Here is a 19,045-nt window from a genome sequence, read left to right as displayed (position 1 = left end):
GCAGGTCAGTTTTAGTGCAGCCAGATCTCATGGGGTTGTAGAACAGATGTAGGGTAGATGAATGGCCCTGGATAATTCCAACTTCAAGTTCAGCAAACCAGAAGAGGTGCCAGTCTTCCTCTCCCAGTTTTAGGGTCCACAGCAATAATCCCATAGACACCATCAAGGATAAGAAAAACACTCTATGGAGAGTCACAACACAGCTGACATTGTCTTCTTCATGCGACTCTTACAGCCGTTTCTCTCTGGGCACAATGGCAACTCTTAAGAAAAAACTGATTGCACCAGTCACAGAAGAGGCAACTGTCCCAAACAATAAGATCACTATAGTGGGTGTTGGACAAGTTGGTATAGCATGTGCCATCAGCATTCTGGGAAAGTCTCTGGCTGATGAACTTGCCCTTGTGGATGTTTTGGAAAATAAACTCAAAGGAGAAAGGATGGATCTGCAACATGGGAGCTTATTTCTTCAGACACCTAAAATTGTGGCAGATAAAGATTACTCCATGACCACCAATTCTAAGATTGTGGTGGTAACTGCAGGAGTCCACCAGCAGGAGGGAGAGAGCCGGCTCAACCTGGTACAGAGGAATGTTAACGTCTTCAAATTCATTATTTCTCAGATAGTCAAGTGCAGGCCTGATTGTATCAGAGCTGTGGTCTCCAACCCAGTAGATATTCTTACATATGTTACCTGGAAGCTAAGTGGACTACCCAACCACCATGTGATTGGAAAGGATGTAATCTGGATTCTGCTAGATTTCTCTACCTTATGGCTGAAAAACTTGGCATTCATCCCAGCAGCTCCATGGATGGATTTTGGGAGAACATGGTGACTCAAGTGTGGCTGTGCAGAGTGGCGTGAATGGGGCAGGCATTTCTCTCCAGGAACTGAATCCAGACATGGGAACAGACAATGACAGTGAAAATTGGGGAAGGAAGTGCTTAAGATGGTGCCTACAAAGTCGTCAAGATAAAAGGATATACCAGCTGGGCTATTGGATTAAGTGTGGCCGATCTCACTGAATCCATGTTGAAAAATCTATCCAGGATTCATCCAGTGTCAGCCATGATGAAGGGAATGGATGGCACTGAGAAGAAAGTCTTCCTGAGCCTTCCATGCATCCTGAACTCTCGGGGATTAACCAGTGTTATCAACCAGAAGCTGACAAATGATGAGGTTGCTCAGCTCAAGAAAAGTGCAAATACTTTGTGAGACATCCAGAAAGACCTAAAAGACCTGTGACTTCTGGCTTCTAACCCATAGAAATTTAAAACTACAATGTGATTAACCATGAGCCTTTAGTTTTTCATCCATATACATGGATCACAGTTTGCTTTTATCCTCCTAAATATGTGAATCTGAATTGAAGCCATGCTTGGTTTAGTGGTTGCAATATGAGCCCTTGAACAAATAAAATTAACTATCCCAAAAAAATTTTAAAAAGAAAAGCACGATGGAGAGGGAACTATGCATGCAGGTTGGCATCACTTTGGGGTTAGTTAATTTGAGGTGAGTCAGACGGAGCCCAAACTGTGAGATAGCTGCCAAGAAAGATGCTATCTTGAAACAAGTACCACTGGAAAAAGCTGAATTTAGTGTTGAAATTGCTACTGGAAGCAATTGAAGTTTGAATTAAGGATTATTCATGAGATTATATTAAAGATTATTTCTAAATCATTTCAATGAAGGAAAATACACCCAAAGCAATGGAGAAATTTATCTTTATAATTTCTCTCATATTTATGTTGGGGTGAGAGAATATTCCAAAATAATTAGTGTAGGGGATTTGTCGAAGGCAAGAAGGGCTTTGCCTATGGAATGAACTGAGGTAGAAGATAAAGATGTCTGTGTGACTTCTTAACATCTTAGTATGCCTTTCATCTTAAAAAGTGGGATAATAATTTGCTCATACCAGCATCAAATTGTTAGAAAGGAAATCTTCAGTTTCCTTTTCTATGGAGGGGTAACTTTTAAGGTCTTGCTCCAACCCCTTAGTCACTCCTCCTTCTTGTCCTCTGACAAGTTTAAGAAGAATAAAATCGACCTTCTTGGCTGCTTCTTTCCTTCCTTTTTTTTTTTTTTTTTTTTTTCTTTTTTTTTTTTTTTCTTTTTTTTTTTTTTTTGTTTTTTTTTTTTTTGGAAGTGAACAGACTACAGGAGCATTGGTTCCAAAGTCTTACCGGGACAGCTCCCACCTTAAGAGGTAACCTCTGATTCGAGGGAGCCATATCTGTCTAATTCTAAGTTTCAGTTCACAAGCCTATTTGGAAGTATTCTTAGCTATCCAACTCAGCCTTGGTCTCTAATAAAAGTTATACTTTTATTTCCCATACGCCTAACTCTTTACATTTTTTCCCAATTTGTTCAAAACATGGACAGAGGGGGGAAAATGCTATATGTTGGTCTCCTCAGAAATCCCAACAAAATAATTAGATATTGGAATGTGTAAGCTAATTTTAAAGAATATATGGAAACAGGCATGCAAGAATAGCTGAGACAATCATGAAAAACAAGAGCAGTGGGAAAAAAAGGTCTTTATGTTATAAAGCTACAGTAGTTAAAACTGTGGTATTGACACATTGGATATGCAGACATATCAATGGAGCAGAGTAAAAAGGCAAAAAATATATGTGAAAATTTAATAGTTATAAAGACAGCATTTTAAATCAATGGAGAAAAGAAAGATTATTTAATAAATAGTGTTTGGGCAGCCAAATGGAAAAAAAAATTAGGTTGAATCCCTACTTTATGGCAAGATAATTTCAGGTAGATTAAATATTTAAATTCAAAGAATGAAATCATAAAAATCCAAGAAGAAATCATTGCAGTTTTTTATAATCCTGCAGTGGGGAAAACTTTAAAATTTTTTTTTATGTTTATTTATTTTTGACAGAGAGAGAGAGAGAGACAGAGCATGAGCGGGGGAGGGGCAGAGAGAGGGGGAGACACAGAATCCAACGCAGGCTCCAGGCTCCAAGCTGTCAGCACAGGGCCCAACGGCGGGCTCGAACTCACAGACCTCAAGATCATGACCCAAGCGGAAGTGAGACGCTCAACCGACTGAGCCACCCAGGCGCCCCAGGGAAAACTGTTTTAAGTACCATAAAAACCTCCCCTACATTATAAAAGGAAATATTGATCATTTCAATTTTATAAATATCAGAATTTATGCACAACAAAACCCATAATAGCCTTAATCAAAAGATAAATGACAAACTGGTCAAAATTTTAGACAGTTAAATCGCAGAAGAAAAGCCAAAATGTCCTAATATATGCACTCTATAAATCAGAGAGAAAAAACTAACAACTCAATAGATGAAGAGGAAAAGTAGAAATGGCTCTTAAAGATATGAGAAAATGCCCAGTATCATTAATCAGAAGAAACATGTAAATAACTCTACAATGACTTGTCATTATTTTACCTATTAAATTGCTGAAAATAAAAATCCACATAGAACAATACATGGAGGAACCAGCACAATCAATACATTATTGGCGGGAGTATAAATTGATAATCTTCTACTAAGAATAATGTGATCATATCAATTACCAATGTACATATGCTCTTATCCAACAATTCCTCTTCTAGAATTGTATTCTACCAATTGATTGCACATGCGTAAGATGACATATATACAGTATTCACTGCAGCGCTGTTTATAGTGGCAAAAGATTGAAAACCATCCAAATGTCCATTATCAAGAAACTCGTTGTATAAATTATGATAGATCTCATTAGAATATAACCTCTGTGAGGGAAAGAATTTTTGTTTGTTTTTTCACTATATATCAGAGCTTAGAAAAGTACTTCATGTTTTCAATAAATATTTGTTGAGTATATCCATACAATAGAATTCTAAGAAGCAAAAGAGAATGAAAAAAATTTTTTTTAATATAGGTATAGAGGGCTCCTGGGTGGCTCAGTCCTTGATTTGTCTGACTCTTGATTTCAGCTCAGGTCATGATGTCATGGTTAATGAGTTCAAGCCCCACCTCCGGCACTGAACTGACAGCATGGAGGCTGCTTGGGATTCTCTCTCTCCCCCTATCTTTGCTCCTCCCACGTGTGAGCACGTGCCCCTTCTCTTACTCTGTCTCTCAAAATAAATAAATAAACGTTAACAGATATATAAAATAAATACATACATATAGGTATGGAATTATGTCCAAAATATATTAGTAAGGCAAAAATAGGAATATGAAAAACAATGTGTATTATATACTATTTTGTGTGTGTGTGTACAATACATACATTTGCTTATATATGCATAAATACTTCTATTTTTGAATAGTAAATCTTTTCCTCACTTACCATATTTTCAGCAACTTTACTAAGGTATAATCGCTATTTAATAATAAACATACCAGACGGAGCTCCTGGCTGGCTCGGTTGGTAGAACATGTGGACTCTTGATCTCAGAGTTGTGAGTTCAAGCTCCACATTGGGGGTAGAGTTTACTTAAAAAATAAGTTAAATTAAAAAAATAATAAATATAGGTATAAATAAACATCTCTATAAGGATACAAAAGAAACTAAAGACACTGATTGCCTCTAGAGAAGGAAATGAGCACTTAAGGCTGGAATTAGGTATGAGTAATGAAACTTTATAATAAAACATTTTATGTCTTTATATTTTCAACTATGTGAATGTGCTAACTATTCAAAAGATAAATAAATAAAATTGAAGATATTAAGAAATAAGAGTAGTTCACTATCTTGATTGTGGTGATGGTTTCATGGGTATACACATATGTCAAAATGTATCCAATTGTATATTTTTAATAAGTTTATTGTATATCAATTACACCTCAGTAAAGCTTCTAAAAAATGGTAAATGAGAAAGAGATTGACTATTCAATAAATGGTTTTGAAACATTTAGCTATCATTGTAGGAGAACAAATTTTTTTTTTTTTTTGAAGTGATTTTTTTTTTTTTTTTTAATATATGAAATTTACTGTCAAATTGGTTTCCATACAACACCCAGTGCTCATCCCAAAAGGTGCCCTCCTCAATACCCATCACCCACCCTGCCCTCCCTCCCACCCCCCATCAACCCTCAATTTGTTCTCAGTTTTTAACAGTCTCTTATGCTTTGGCTCTCTCCCACTCTAACCTCTTTTTTTTTTTTTTTTTCCTTCCCCTCCCCCATGGGTTTCTGTTATGTTTCTCAGGATCCACATAAGAGTGAAACCATATGGTATCTGTCTTTCTCTGTATGGCTTATTTCACTTAGCATCACACTCTCCAGTTCCATCCATGTTGCTACAAAAGGCCATATTTCATTTTTTCTCATTGCCACGTAGTATTCCATTGTGTATATAAACCACAATTTCTTTATCCATTCATCAGTTGATGGACATTTAGGCTCTTTCCATAATTTGGCTATTGTTGAGAGTGCCGCTATAAACATTGGGGTACAGGTGCCCCTATGCATCAGTACTCCTGTATCCCTTGGATAAATTCCTAGCAGTGCTATTGCTGGGTCATAGGGTAGGTCTATTTTTAATTTTCTGAGGAACCTCCACACTGCTTTCCAGAGCGGCTGCACCAATTTGCATTCCCACCAACAGTGCAAGAGGGTTCCTGTTTCTCCACATCCTCTCCAGCATCTATAGTCTGTAGGAGAACAAATTAAAAAGTTAGATCCTTTAGGGGCTCCTGGGTGGCTCAGTCAGTTAAGCGTCCTGACTTTGGCTCAGGTCATTGATCTTGTGGTTTGTGAGTTTGAGCTTTGCACCAAGCCCTGCATCAAGCTCTGTGCTGACAGCTCAGAGCTTTGAACCTGCTTCAGATTCTCTGTCTCCCTCTGTCTCTCTGCCCTACCCCCAATCACGCTGTCTTTCAAAAATGAATAAAAGCGTCAAAATTTTTTTTGAAAAAGTTAGATCCTTGTATCTGTCAACCTTAAAAGTAAAACAGCCAGTTATTTTTACCAGCAAAATGGATTTATTTGGGCATAGCAGAGGAATTGCAATACAAGACTTATAGGCCATGGCAAACCATATGTGAGTCTAGAAGTCAAAAGAGAAGAAAGTTATGTTAGAGAGAAAAGGAGGACATTGGGAGAGGCTGCTTTGTATGAAAGTCCATTGGGAAAAAAGAGATAGTCCAGGTGGTGACAGTTTCTCGTTGGCTAAGTTGTAGTATTTTCTTATTGGCCGAACTTGTTACCAGGCAAGGAGAAAGTTTTTCTCCCTCCTGCTGGAGCAGGAAAGTAGGCCTCTTCCTGTTGGGGTCTGCAATTGGCAACAAGTTGCAGGGCATGAGAGTTCCCTCCTCCAACCTCCCTACTCCATTTTCAGTGAGGTTTCCCTTTATTCAGTTTCACACATCGCAACAGACATAAAAACGAATTCCAATTGGATTGAAGTGCTAGATGAAAAACAAAACAAAACCCTATAAAAATGTTGGAAGAAGGGGTGCCTGGGTGGCTCAGTCAGTTGAGCGAGCATTGGACTATTGATCTCAGGTCAGGTTCGAGCCCACGTTGGGCTCTGCATTGACAGTGCTGAGCTTGCTTGGGATTCTCTCTCCCTCTCTCTCTATCCTTTGCTTGCTCTCTCAGTCTCTTTCAAAATAAATAATCTTTTAAGAAAATGTTGGAGAGTACAATACTTTTATAACTTTGGAGTGGGGAAAGTGTCTCCAAGAAATACTCAAAACCTGGAAAAACCTCAAAAGCCATGGAGACAGAAGTAACAGTAGCAGACTTCACTACCTAAAGTGAAGGACTCTTGATTTCAGTTCAGGTCATGATCTCACAATTGTGAGATCGAGCCCCCCATCGGGCTCCATGCTCAGTGTGGAGCCCGCTTAAGATTTTGTCTCTCTCCTTCTCCCTCTGCCCCTCCCTCCACCCCCCACGTGCATTCTCTCCATATATATGACACAAAAATGAAAAATAAATAAAAATAAAATATCAGATGAGAAAAGACACTGTGAACAAAGATATGTTATGCCCAGAATTTGTGATCCCCAAAGACCACTAGGGAGCCAAGTCCGATGCAAGAGCAAAAGAGCCTTTATTCAAGCTAGCTCGAGATCAGTCCCCTACCTGCACCAACGCAGCGGTGAGATACCAGGGAGAGAGAGTGAGTTTCAAAAGCACAAAGGTTTTATAGGGGTCTAGGGGCAGTTGGTGAGGTAATGGCTGTGGCCTCAGCCGATTGGCTGGGGAAGGGTCGTGGCCTCAGCCGATTGGCTGGGGAAGGGTCGGAGTCCTGTTACACAGGTGGCTGGACGTGTTTTGATCAGGAAGTTTGAACGGGTGAGCGGGAGGTTACTCAAGGGGAGGAGGCGTGGTCTAGGTGAAGGACACAGAACAAGATGGAGTCAGCCCGCGTAGGCCCACCCTTTTAGATATTGGTCAAATCCCCAAGATAACCAGTAGCATATGATCACACCATCTTTAAGAGTTCTGTGGTGCTGAGAAGTGGGAAGTACATGCAAGGAATGCACCACACAGATCCAGACACCAGAGATACTCCACTTTTCTGCACCATTGTCCCCTTTGGCGGTCTCATAAAGTCCCTCCTCAAAATAAAATAAAAAACATAAGTACATAAAATAAAAACCAAAAAAATTACAAAGGGAACCAATTATATTGAAATACAATTGCATGTATTTGTGCTTCATTACTAACAGTAAAAAAGATGTAGCATCAGGTCTAATAACTACACAATTTTGAAGTGAGGAGCATAGATGTCTGCAGCTTCTACATCATACCCTGCCAAAATCTCTGGTCGGTGAGCAACACTAATTAGCTGGAAACGTGTAACAGCAAGCATAATTCCAAAATAGTCCTTTGGGAAAGCAACCTTAACATTATTTGCATGACATAATTATTTCCAAAGGCAAGTGTCTATAGTCCTGGAGAAATTTAGAATTAAATTCAGAGACAATGGAAATCGAACCCATGGGACTCTATACTTGTGTTAATTTTAAAAGAACCTGTGACTATGTGATGGGTTAAGTACTTGTAATATTTAAGGTAATTTGGTATATTAGATAATACTTCTGCTTTCTCCTCCCTTACCTTACTGTCTGTCTTCCAATTCCTCCATATATTTTCCATTTCTAGACATTGGAGAGCCCACAGGAACAGTCCTTGATTCTCTTTTCTCTAGCTACACTCACCCCCTTGTAGACAACATCCATTCCTTTACTGCTGAAATAGCTTCAGACCCTATCTAGATGTTGATAACACCAAATTTAATCTCAAACCAGGCCTTTCCCCTGAATTCCTTCTTTTTTATCTAATAGCCCATTCAACATCTCCATTTGATTATCTGAAGTTTTGATATCTTGCCCTGACCACACCCCACACAAATCTGTTCTGGATCATTCCCCCCAATCAGTACGTTACAACTACAGTCGTCCAATTTCTCAGGCCAAAAACCTTGGTGTCATCCTTTTTGAGCCAATAAATGCTTATACAAATTTGGCTAACAATATGAGGGAGCATAATAGAGATTCATTTAGATATAACTCTAGCCTTTGTAATAGTGTTTGGTGTACTAGCATGTATAATGTTAAATAAAATAACCTCAACTATTTAATTTTTAGTTATTCCATTCCATTTCAGTTATGAATCTTCTTGTCTTCACGTACTCTCACGCAGTCCCTGGGCATGCTTATGCCGCACTGCAGCTCTTAATTCCATGTGTCTGACAAGTTCCAAATGTGGAATTCTAGCTTTCGCTCTCTTGGATGCCATTGCCACCTAGACATCTCCATCTTGAGATCTGAGAGGATCCAAAACAGGACTCTTCATTCACTTACACCTAACCTGAACCTTAGGCTCTCCACTCCATTTCAATTAAACTTGATTTACCTGGTTGTTCAATCCTAAAACCTTAGCTCCATCCTTCACTCTCTTTCTTTCATACCTTTGTCCAAATTATCATTAAATCCTGACAGTTTTTCTTTCAAAATACAACCCCAAAAAGGGCCACTTCTCACCACATCTCTGTTAGTGACCTTAATCTAAGCCACCATCATTTCTCACTGGACTATTCCAGTAGCTTTCTAACTAGTCTCCATACAGCTAACCATTCTCCATGCAGCAACCAGTGTTAGCCTTTTAAAAGGCCATCACTCTTCTGCATGGAGCTAAGCCCTAAAATGCCTTCCTATCCACTCAGAGTGAGGTCCAAAGCCCTTTCCAGAAGCAGTGAGCATTTATTTGTATAGGGTCTGTCTCCTCCCAACCGGAATGTAAAGCTCCATGAGAGTGAAAACCTTCTCTTTTTTTTCATGACTTTACAGGGCTGGGCACAGAGCAGGGACTCAATATTTGTTGCATGAAGAGTGAACAAATGGGAGTGAAAATTGAGAGTGTGAAGCAGTGTAGAAAGGCAACACTAACAACTTTATATATTTTACTCTTTTGTAAAGAGAAGATATTTTTGAAGACTCAAGTCTTCAAAAATTTTAAAAGGAAAATATTTACTTATATGTGTCAACATTTACTTAAATGTGTCAAGGGCACCTTGGTGGCTCAGTTGGTTAAGCCCTCAGTGCAGAGTCTGCTTAGAATTCTCTCTCTCTTTTCTCTCTCTGCCCCTCCCCCTGCTCTCTTTCTCTCTCAAAACAAATAAGTAAACACTTTTTAAGTATAAAGACTGAAGGGGCACTAGAATAAGGGAAAAATCTGTAGGGCCCATGCTGGTGGAGCTGAGGAATCTGAAAATGTTAAGTCAACATCAAGAGAAAGATCAGAAGAGAGCCTTCCTCTAGTCTACACTCCCTTTATAATGAGAATCAAAATCCCAGCTTTGGCCATAGCCTGTCTCATTCCTTTTGAAGATTATCTGTGCCCTTGTCCATTCTCTCATTTGTTCTTTTCCTCTTTCTCACCCTAATCACACAAATCACATCATGCAGTCAATGTGCATTTTTAAACCTCCAGGCAGCTCTCATCAACTCAAGACATGTCTATAGGAAGGATCTTCTTCCATAAAACCCAATATCTCAAAGCCTGAAATCTCATCAAGAAGACCCAAGAAAACAGCTCTAAAAGGTCAGCAAGGTAGCATTGAATTGAGCGGGACACCTGGGTGGCTCAGTTGGTTAAGCCTCCGACTTCACCTCAGGTCGTGATCTCACAGTGTGTGAATTTGAGCCCTGCATCAGGCTCTCAGCTCTCAGTGTGGAGCCTGGAGCCTGGAGCCTGCTTCAGATCCTCTGTCCCCCTCCCTCTCTGCCCCTCCCACTCATTCTCTCTCTCTCTCAAAAAAAAAAAAAAATCAGTCTTCAAAGATCTGATGATGAAATTGCTATGCTAAAATTCTAATTACCAGGCATACCTTCTTTAAAAAAAGAAGAAGTTGGGAAATCAGATATTCCTGGTAGATAAAAGGAATGCCAGAGGGGTAGCTCCAGGATTGACAGGATTGCCTCCTGGAATAGGGCCAGTCCCAGGAGGAGTAAGATTTGCCAGTGCTGGACTATAGTGATGAGATTATAGTGAAAAGTACAAAGGGTAGTCAACCTAGGGTAAACACGCCTCCTTTCCTTAATCCCATCTCCACACACTTTAACCCATGAGACTAGGCTTAGACTGGGACCACATTTTAATCACTAAACTGTTCTAGAACAAGAGGCTTCATGGCTCCAATGTCCTGGAAGAATGTGAAAATGGAACTAAAATTCTGAGTCCTGTTGGATTTGGTGGAGGAAAGATGCAAGTATAAGCAGCACTAGAGGAGGGAGGACTCCACCTACTGCCATGTCAAGGCCATAAGGAGTGAGTTCTGTCTTAAACATCACATGGGAAAAACATAGCACACACCTTAAAAGGGATTCCAACAGATTACCTAATAAAATCATTCATTTTCTCTACATCTGGTGAAAGCTGCTTTTTTTTCTAATCTTTTTTTTTTGAAGCTTATTTATTTTTGAGAGAGAGCACACATGTGCACATGTGTGTGAGTGGGGGAGGGGCAGAAAGAGAGAGAATCCCAAGCAGTCTCCATGCTGTCAGTGCAGAGCCTGACTCAGGGCTCGAACTCACAAACCATGAGATCTTGACCTGAGCCAAAACCAAGAGTCAGATGCTTGAACCACCCAGGCACCCCTCTAATCTTTTCTGTCTGCCTTATAAATGTTAGCAACTACTATTTCTTGGTGAATCTATTGTCACTGAGACAGACCTTCCTCTAATGGAATAGAAGAAAACCAAGATTTTAACAAGAATGTGGATTGGGGTGAGGGTGGAGGGTGAGAAGCCATTGTTTCTGGTGATGGAGATCCTGGAATATGGAAGAGTGTTGGCCACCAGGGAGTAACTCCCACAGGGTCTTGTTATGGTTGGGTATATTCTTTTTGGCTCATGAAGATTGGGTAGTTCTTGGAAGGTTTTAGGGACTGATTTTGTTGTTGGTGGTGTTACTGCTTGTTATGCCAGATTCTAGAAAGAAAAAAAAAAAAAAAAGACTAGCATTCTGCAAAGTGCATTAGTACAAAGTTACCTTTGATATTGAACATTGCACCTAAAGACTTTCTCAACCTGAAACATGCTCTGAGTGCATCGTCAAGAACACAAGGTATACACGTTGTTTCTACTTTCTTCCCACTTTTCTGCTTGTCCAAAACATGGTATACCGTATCTCTTTGGTCTTTTCTCCATCCGTTAGCCATGCATGGAACACCCATCTAAGGTCCTTGCTCATGCCCCCCACACCACTCCATGTCTTTCACCTAGACACCTCCATTCCTCCATCTAGAATGACTCTCCTAAGATATTCTTAACTGTGGAAAAAAACTTCCTCATCTTTAGAGTTCCGTGTAAAATACTGTCTCTTCCATGAAACTCTTTTTCCCCACAACTGGAATTAATCTCTCTCATGTCTACAGAAATTTATTTTTAATCTTTTCAGGTTTTATTTTGTCATCTATTTCATTGTGCATTTATTCTCTCCACTGTGTTGTAACCTCCTTGAGGACTGCAGCCATTTTGCCCCTTTCTGTATATTCCACTTTCCCTCCAGCGCCTTTAAACATGGTGGGAATTTGTAGAATTCTGAGGGCAGTATTTTCATTGGGAGTGTAAGTTCCAGCAACAAGAATTGTGTGGCCTTTAAGTGCCTAAACTTTGAATGCAAGTGGCCTGGGGTGGAATCCCAGTCCAACCACTTAACCAGCTTGTGACCTTGGCTGGTTGCTAATTCTCTCTGAACCTCGATTCCCTCATTTTTAAAGTGGGAATAATAACACTTAGTAACAATAGAGTTGTTGTGACAAGCAAATGAGGCAAATGTAAAGTACGTGGCACAGTGCCCAGCACATAGAAAAGACTCAACTAATGGTAGCTGTTTTTATTAGTAGTAGTATTACCACTAGCATTAAATCTTTGTGCAGAAACCAATATTCTCATCTTATGTTAATCTATTTAATTTTTTTTTGATGTTTATTTATTTTTGAGAGAGACAGAGCACGACAGGAGAGGGGCAGAGAGAGAGGGAGACACAGAATCTGAAGCAGGCTCCAGGCTCTGAGCTGCCAGCACAGAGCCCGATGCAGGGCTCAAACTCATGAACTGTGAGATCATGACCTGAGCTGAAGTAGGACACCCAACTGACTGAGCCACCCAGGCGCCCCTGTTAATCTATTTAAATAAATTGGGAGGAAATAGGCTAGAGAGGAGATTTTGCCAGCCAGCCCTGCCAATTCCAAGGACTCCTCCATAAACAGCAAGGACTCCTCTATAAAGAATAATCATTTTATAACAGTGCTGTCCAGTAGAAATACAATGTGAGTCCCATATGTAATTTAAAATGTTCTACTAGTCACATTAAAAAAAGCAAAAAGAACAGATAAATTGATTTTAATATATTTTAATATATTTTATTTAACCCAATACCTAAAATATTATTACAGCATAAATCAATACAAATATTTATTAATGAGAACCTTTAACGTTTTTTGGATCAAGTTTTCAAAGCTCAATGTGTACTTTACCCTTGCAGCACATCTCAGTTTGCACTAGCCTCATTCAAGTGCTCAATAGCTATATGTCTCTGGTGGCTACCATACTGGAAAACTCAGATTTATAACACTGGATTTTAAAACATTGGTCTTACTAGTGAGTCATATCACACAAGGCTTTCACTGAATGTAATTGGTATAACAGAACAATATACTTTTCTGGAAATACTTAGAGCTAAGAGTGAACACTGGGTTCTGGTCTTGACTTTGACATTCACCTGGTTGATTTGGGCAAACCATTCATTTTGCTGTGCTTTATTTCTCACATCTGTCCTGGGGCTTAGCTAGGTCACAAGGCCATAAAAAATGTGACCAGTCCCTCAGTCAGGTCAATCTCATCACCACCAAAACCCCTAGACCTAAGCCTGAGACCTGAAACACATACACCTACACATCTTACCTATGGTGGAATTTACTAGATCAAGTCAGCCTCTATAAAATTTATTAACTGAGGCATTACTAAAACTTGGGTTCTTAGAGTTTACTTTATGCCTTTGGTCTTTTCCTCAGAGTTTAGGCCTGCTTATCAGAGTGTTATTCTTAGAATTTGAGTAACACCTGATTTAGTTGTTTACATATCTTGCCCTGGGAACCAACTCAGGGTCCAGATGCTGGCAGCGGGCACAAGGAAACGGGAGGGAAAGCAAGAGGAAGGGCCAATCTAGTGGCTCTGGCAACCCCACATTAGGCTTATTCTTGATGTGCCACATTGCTGTTGGTTTCATGGTTGAGATTTTACTTGAACAAAGGGTTAAAAAAAAGTTTGAAACCCAGCTCTCCTCTTGCCTTTCATGTGGAGGGGAGGACTACAATATTTGCCCAAGGTTTCACAGCCCAACCCCAGTTTTAGTGTATTTTTCACCAATGCCATATTATCTCCCCTAGTTTCACCTGTTGATGTTAAGAGTTTTGGTTGTTTGGGGGTTTTTTTTCCTTCTTTTTTGGAAGAACTTAGTGGATTTATGCCGTTCTCATAGAAACACCTTTTCACAACTGAGGCCTGTTGACAGGAATGAACTGGTCACCCTGAGTTCATTTCACTTCAGCAGCTGTGATCTTGTGAGGGGAAGCAGCTGGGCAAGGAAGGAGGCTTGCCTTTGCCTCTTCTGTGACCCACAGGTGAATAGAAGTCACCAGGTGACAGCAGTTCCCTGCCCAGCCGAGAAAAATGGGATCCATGAGCATTCTGGTGGCTTTCCTCCCTAGTCTTTCTACTCAGAATCAATCCATAAACACAGCATTAGCAGAAGACAGATATTCACTCAGGCGCACAGCACCAATCTTGAATGTATGTTTTAAAGCATAAAATAACTTTATTCTGACCTTACCCCAGATTGCTAGAACAGCATCCAATGACCAAAAATGATTTCAGCAGCTAAGGTTGATTTGTGTTCAAGGCCCAGACAGTTTCCACCATTCACCCTGTTTTCTCAACTCAAAGCTGCATTTTCTCTTGCTTAAAAAATTTGCATATTTTCTCAGTGCCTGTTTCTGACTCACAATAAACAATGCCCAGACCTCCTGCCAAAAAAATGTCCAAATGCGAAATAGTTGCTATAATAGTCGTTTTTGTGATGGCAACTTTGAGCTGTGTGCTTTTAAATTATAATTACTTTTTTTTTCCCTTACAAAAGATGTGTATCTGTCTTGATTGCTGTAATTATGATTCTATACCAGCAAACAGTTATAAAAGATTCATGTCATCACTGTGCTTCATAAAACCCATGCCCTTCAATAAGCTTCCTTTGGTGACTGTTTATGTGTTTGTGTTTAATTTGTGGCAGAGAAATCTAATGAGAAGCCATTAATCATTGAGTGCATATAAAAATCTGTGTCTTTAAATAGGCAGAAGTGGATAAGGCAAGCCCATTATTGGCATGACATGATTTAGAATCACAGAATCTTAATAGGGAAAGCAACTTGAGAAAAATAATGTAGTCCAACCTCATCTTACAGATGACATTCAAAATTGCGAGGGGAGTAACATGTGGCTTAGTGATTGAGAATGGGAACATGAATGGGGGACCAAGTTCTAATCCTGAACCTGGCCCTAAAGAACAATGGCGCAAACCAACCTGACTTCCTCATGCATCCTTGTTTTCAAGGATGATGGATGGAATCCATGGTTTGCTGAGGTGCCTCAGGGGCCTACCTAAGGAGGAGAAAAGAGGGACACAAAGATAGACCATGACACCCACCTCCTACCCATTCAATTAGAGCAGTTCTACTTGAATCTGGTAATGATTTAAAAGGGAATTCATTGGCTTTGTTCCCCCACTTTTTAAAGTTTAATGTTTACTGATGTCCTTTCTCCAAGTCTTAGGATTGGAGTGAATTGATGAAATCTCTTATCTGCGGCTTGCTGTGTCCCTTTTTTCATGCAGCAACTCTTCACTGAGCACCTTCTGTGCTGGTTACTGAGTATGCAGTGGTTATAAACACAGGCTCTGCACTCAAAGAGCCCACAGTCTGTTGCAGAAGAGAGTGGTGATCACTTTGGAGAGTTAAGCCCAGGGAGCCCTAGGAACAAATAGGAGGGGCAATCAATCTGTCAGAGATTGGAGGAGGAAGAGAGGGTGGGCCTTCCTTTTAATGTTCTTTACTTTCTTTTCTGTCTTTAATAAAAGCTACCAGGAACTTCTTTTAGAAAAAGATGAGAAACTAAAGATTTTTTTTTTAATACTTTATCTATTTTTTAAAAAATAGGCTCCTTACCCATCATGGAGCTTAAACTCACAACCCCAAGATCAAGAGTCGCATGCTCTACCCACTGAGCCAGCTAGGCACCCCAAGAAACTAAAGTTCTCAGAAAATTGTTACAAACTCTTGTCACTCGCTGACTGTAACCCTAAGCAAACTGCATAATCCGTATGAAACTCCACGCCAATATCTGGATATACAAGACTAGTAATAATAAAATGTACCTCAAAGCATTGTCACAAAGATTAAATTAGATGATGTGTGATACAGCACTTATAAAACCATAAAGCACCATAAAAATGTTGACTGTTATTGTTGCTAGCACTTGGCTGAAGGCTTTAATTCCAATTAACCTACATGATCTTTCTCCACTAAACCAAGATTCTGGTCCTTCAGAGATTTGGCTCATGGTGAGCAACTGGGGAAAATGCCATTTCACAATATGTCACAATTAATAGCAATAACACTTTTGAAATCTTCACTAAAAGCAGATCGTCTTGAGTTTTAGTACAAAGAAAATGTGTTCAATTTCCTTCAACCACCATTATATCCAACTCTTGGCTGACTTATGATCAAATGGTTGGCATAACTTCTCACTGTTTGTGGGTCTATTTAGAGGGTTCCTCGTGTTCTTCCTTCCTTTTACGTTGGGGTTCTCCAGACCTCTGCCCTTGCTCAAACCCCACCAAAGGTCAAAACATCAGAATACATTAAAGATAACTAAAACAAGTGAAGTGGGCAGGCCAGTGAAGGGGGAGTACATACCTCATCTGTTGCAGGAGGTCTCGCTCAATGCCAGCCTTCCCTTGAAGGGCCTTGGTATCATGAGATCGTCTGTATTTTTCAATGGAATCTAATTTTTTTTTGATGTGGGTGTGAATTATCCCAGTTTGTAAATGCTCCACCTTTCCTCCACTTCCTAACTCAAGTCTTTTTCACTTAAAGGATTTGGATCAACTCAAAATTTAAAATCACTCTTGTGCTTAAATCCTGTGCCTCCCTCTTGCCTAGGAATAGAGTTCAAGTTCTTTAATTTGACATCTTGGATCTTCTGGACATACAAGGTCCAGACCACTAGCCAGGCACAGCTCCTTCAAGAAGCTCTCAGTTTCTTTGGGAGAACCTGGTAGAAACAGGCCCCAGCACAGAATTCCCAAAGCTGCCTGTGGGGTTCTCCCCTTGCCCACTGCAGAAGGATTGCAGACATGTGTGTTGGTGGACTCCTTGAGGAAAGGGACTGGTGTTTGGAGCACAACACTTGCTCAAGATTTGCTGAATGAATGAATGAATGAATATGATAAAGGTTAATTATAAGCCACCCCTAGAGTTGGGTTTTTCAGGCTTCATCTGGGTTTAAAATAAATCCAGTCAGGGGCGCCTGGGTGGCTCAGTCAGTTAATCATCTGACTCTTGATTTCGGCTCAGGTCATGATGTCACAGTTCGTGGGTTCAAGCCCCACATCAGGCTCCATGCTGACAGCACATAGCCTGCTCGGGATTCTCTCTCTCTCCCATTCTCTCTCTGCCCCTCCCATGTTCTTCCTCTGTCTCTGTCTCTCTCTCTCAAAAATAAATAAAATAAACTTTAAAAATTTTCTTTAAAAATAATATCCAAGTAACCACAATTCACACCAGTTTTTTTGTTGTTTTGCTTTTTACATTCAAACCTAAGAAAGAAAAAAATTCAAGACAAAACAAAAGACCAAATACCAGTTCTACCTCTACTGTTACTATATCTCTGGTATTTCTATCAGGGTTAAATCAGGTCCCATTCATTGTCTTAACATTCTATAATTTCCAAATTGTAGGAGAACTGACACTCCTTATGAGGATCCTTAAAACATAAGCTATTTGAATAAAGGATGATAAAATCTCTTATGAAACATGAAATTAAAAATAAAAGTGGAGGGGCGCCTGGGTGGGTCGGTTGGTTAAGCGGCCGACTTCGGCTCAGGTCGTGATCTCACAGTTTGTGGGTTCGAGCCCCACATCAGCTGGGGTTGACAGTTCAGAGACTGGAGTCTGCTTCAGATTCTGTGTCTCCCTCTCTCTCTGCCCCTCCCCTGCTTACGCTCTGTCTCTCTCTGTCTTTCAATAATAAATAAACGTTAAAAAAAAATAAAATAAATAAATAAAAGTGGAAAACATTTGATAAAAGTTAAAAGATTTTCTAATCCATTTCCTTTTCCAAATTCCAGAATATCCTTTCCTTGAGTGCTGAAATTTAACCGCTCTGTACTATGTTACAGCACTTACTTGTTAGTCATGATCCTTCATACATCAAACTAATGGATGGAAACAGTCCATTTAAGAATAAGTTAGATTTGGTGGTCGTTACGGTGACATTTTTCTCAAAAAAAATAATAATAATAATAATACGTATAGCATACTTTGTTAATAGTATGTTCAAAGAGGATTCCTGGAAGATTTTTCAAAAGGAGTGGTGTTGCTACATGTGGTTTGTTTGTTTGTTTGTTTGTTTTTCACTCTGGAATACCAAAATTAATATGATTCCCTGGTTCTGTGTCTCCTACCCAGAGTAGCTTTAAACGAAATCTGGCTTATAGAGGTTTATTCATAACTTCTTGATCTTTCACTTATTGCATATTTCTATGAAGGAAAAAGCCGTTTTAACACTTAAGAGTCTTATTTATGAAATATGGGAAAAGGTAGAAATATGTGCTGAGGAGACCCAAGTTGCCCCAAGGGCATTATTGCTGCAGATTTCCCAAAGAGAAAGTGGGACTTAAAAGAAGCAATTCTCAATATTTCCCCCAGACTTAAAACCTTGTAATTCAGATGAACTCTGAACTGAGACTCTTTGCATCTCATTTTCTCATTAGGTTTTATTACAGCCAACAAAACTTTCAGTGGTGAATTACTTCCTTCTCAGGGGTATACCAGACTCCCATCATGTCTGTACAAACTAAAATAATGAAATGGTTTATAACCAAGCCTTAGGAAAAAAAAAAAAAAAAAAAAGAAAAAAAAAAAAAAAAAAAAAGGGCAGTAGGGCCTTCTTATCTCTATGCTAACCTAAGTGTGGTTTTTCTAGTCCTTTTACTTGCCTATTGAAAAAACAGAATTAAAAAATGGAAATGCCACTTGGCTTGAAACACCATTTAAAATCATTTAAAGATTTCTCTTTTAAGTTCCCTTAAAAGACAAGTCACTTCCACAAGAAATATGGACAAATTAGTCTTAAACCCATGGCTCAGATAGGACTTAAGGTAGTAAATACATGCTTTCAAATGTGGTCATGGTGTTAAGAAATGATGTCTGTTCCACGCACCTAGTTCGGAAGAGCCAGCATAAAAACAAATACTTTTGTTTTAACACAGAAGGTTGAAAAG

At 39.5% G+C, this 19,045-nt stretch overlaps 1 pseudogene; it reads left to right on the top strand.

Moving 5' to 3' along the window:
• The first annotated feature begins 208 nt into the window (after window positions 1–208).
• Window positions 209–1,367, top strand: LOC125935172 (L-lactate dehydrogenase B chain-like; annotated as a pseudogene).
• Window positions 1,368–19,045: the final 17,678 nt, after the last annotated feature.

Source organism: Panthera uncia (assembly GCF_023721935.1).
Source record: "Panthera uncia isolate 11264 chromosome A1 unlocalized genomic scaffold, Puncia_PCG_1.0 HiC_scaffold_17, whole genome shotgun sequence".
Classification (NCBI taxonomy): Eukaryota; Metazoa; Chordata; class Mammalia; order Carnivora; family Felidae; genus Panthera; species Panthera uncia.
The sequence above is the reverse complement of the archived record's forward strand: the minus strand, read 5'-3'. Positions and strand labels throughout refer to the sequence as shown.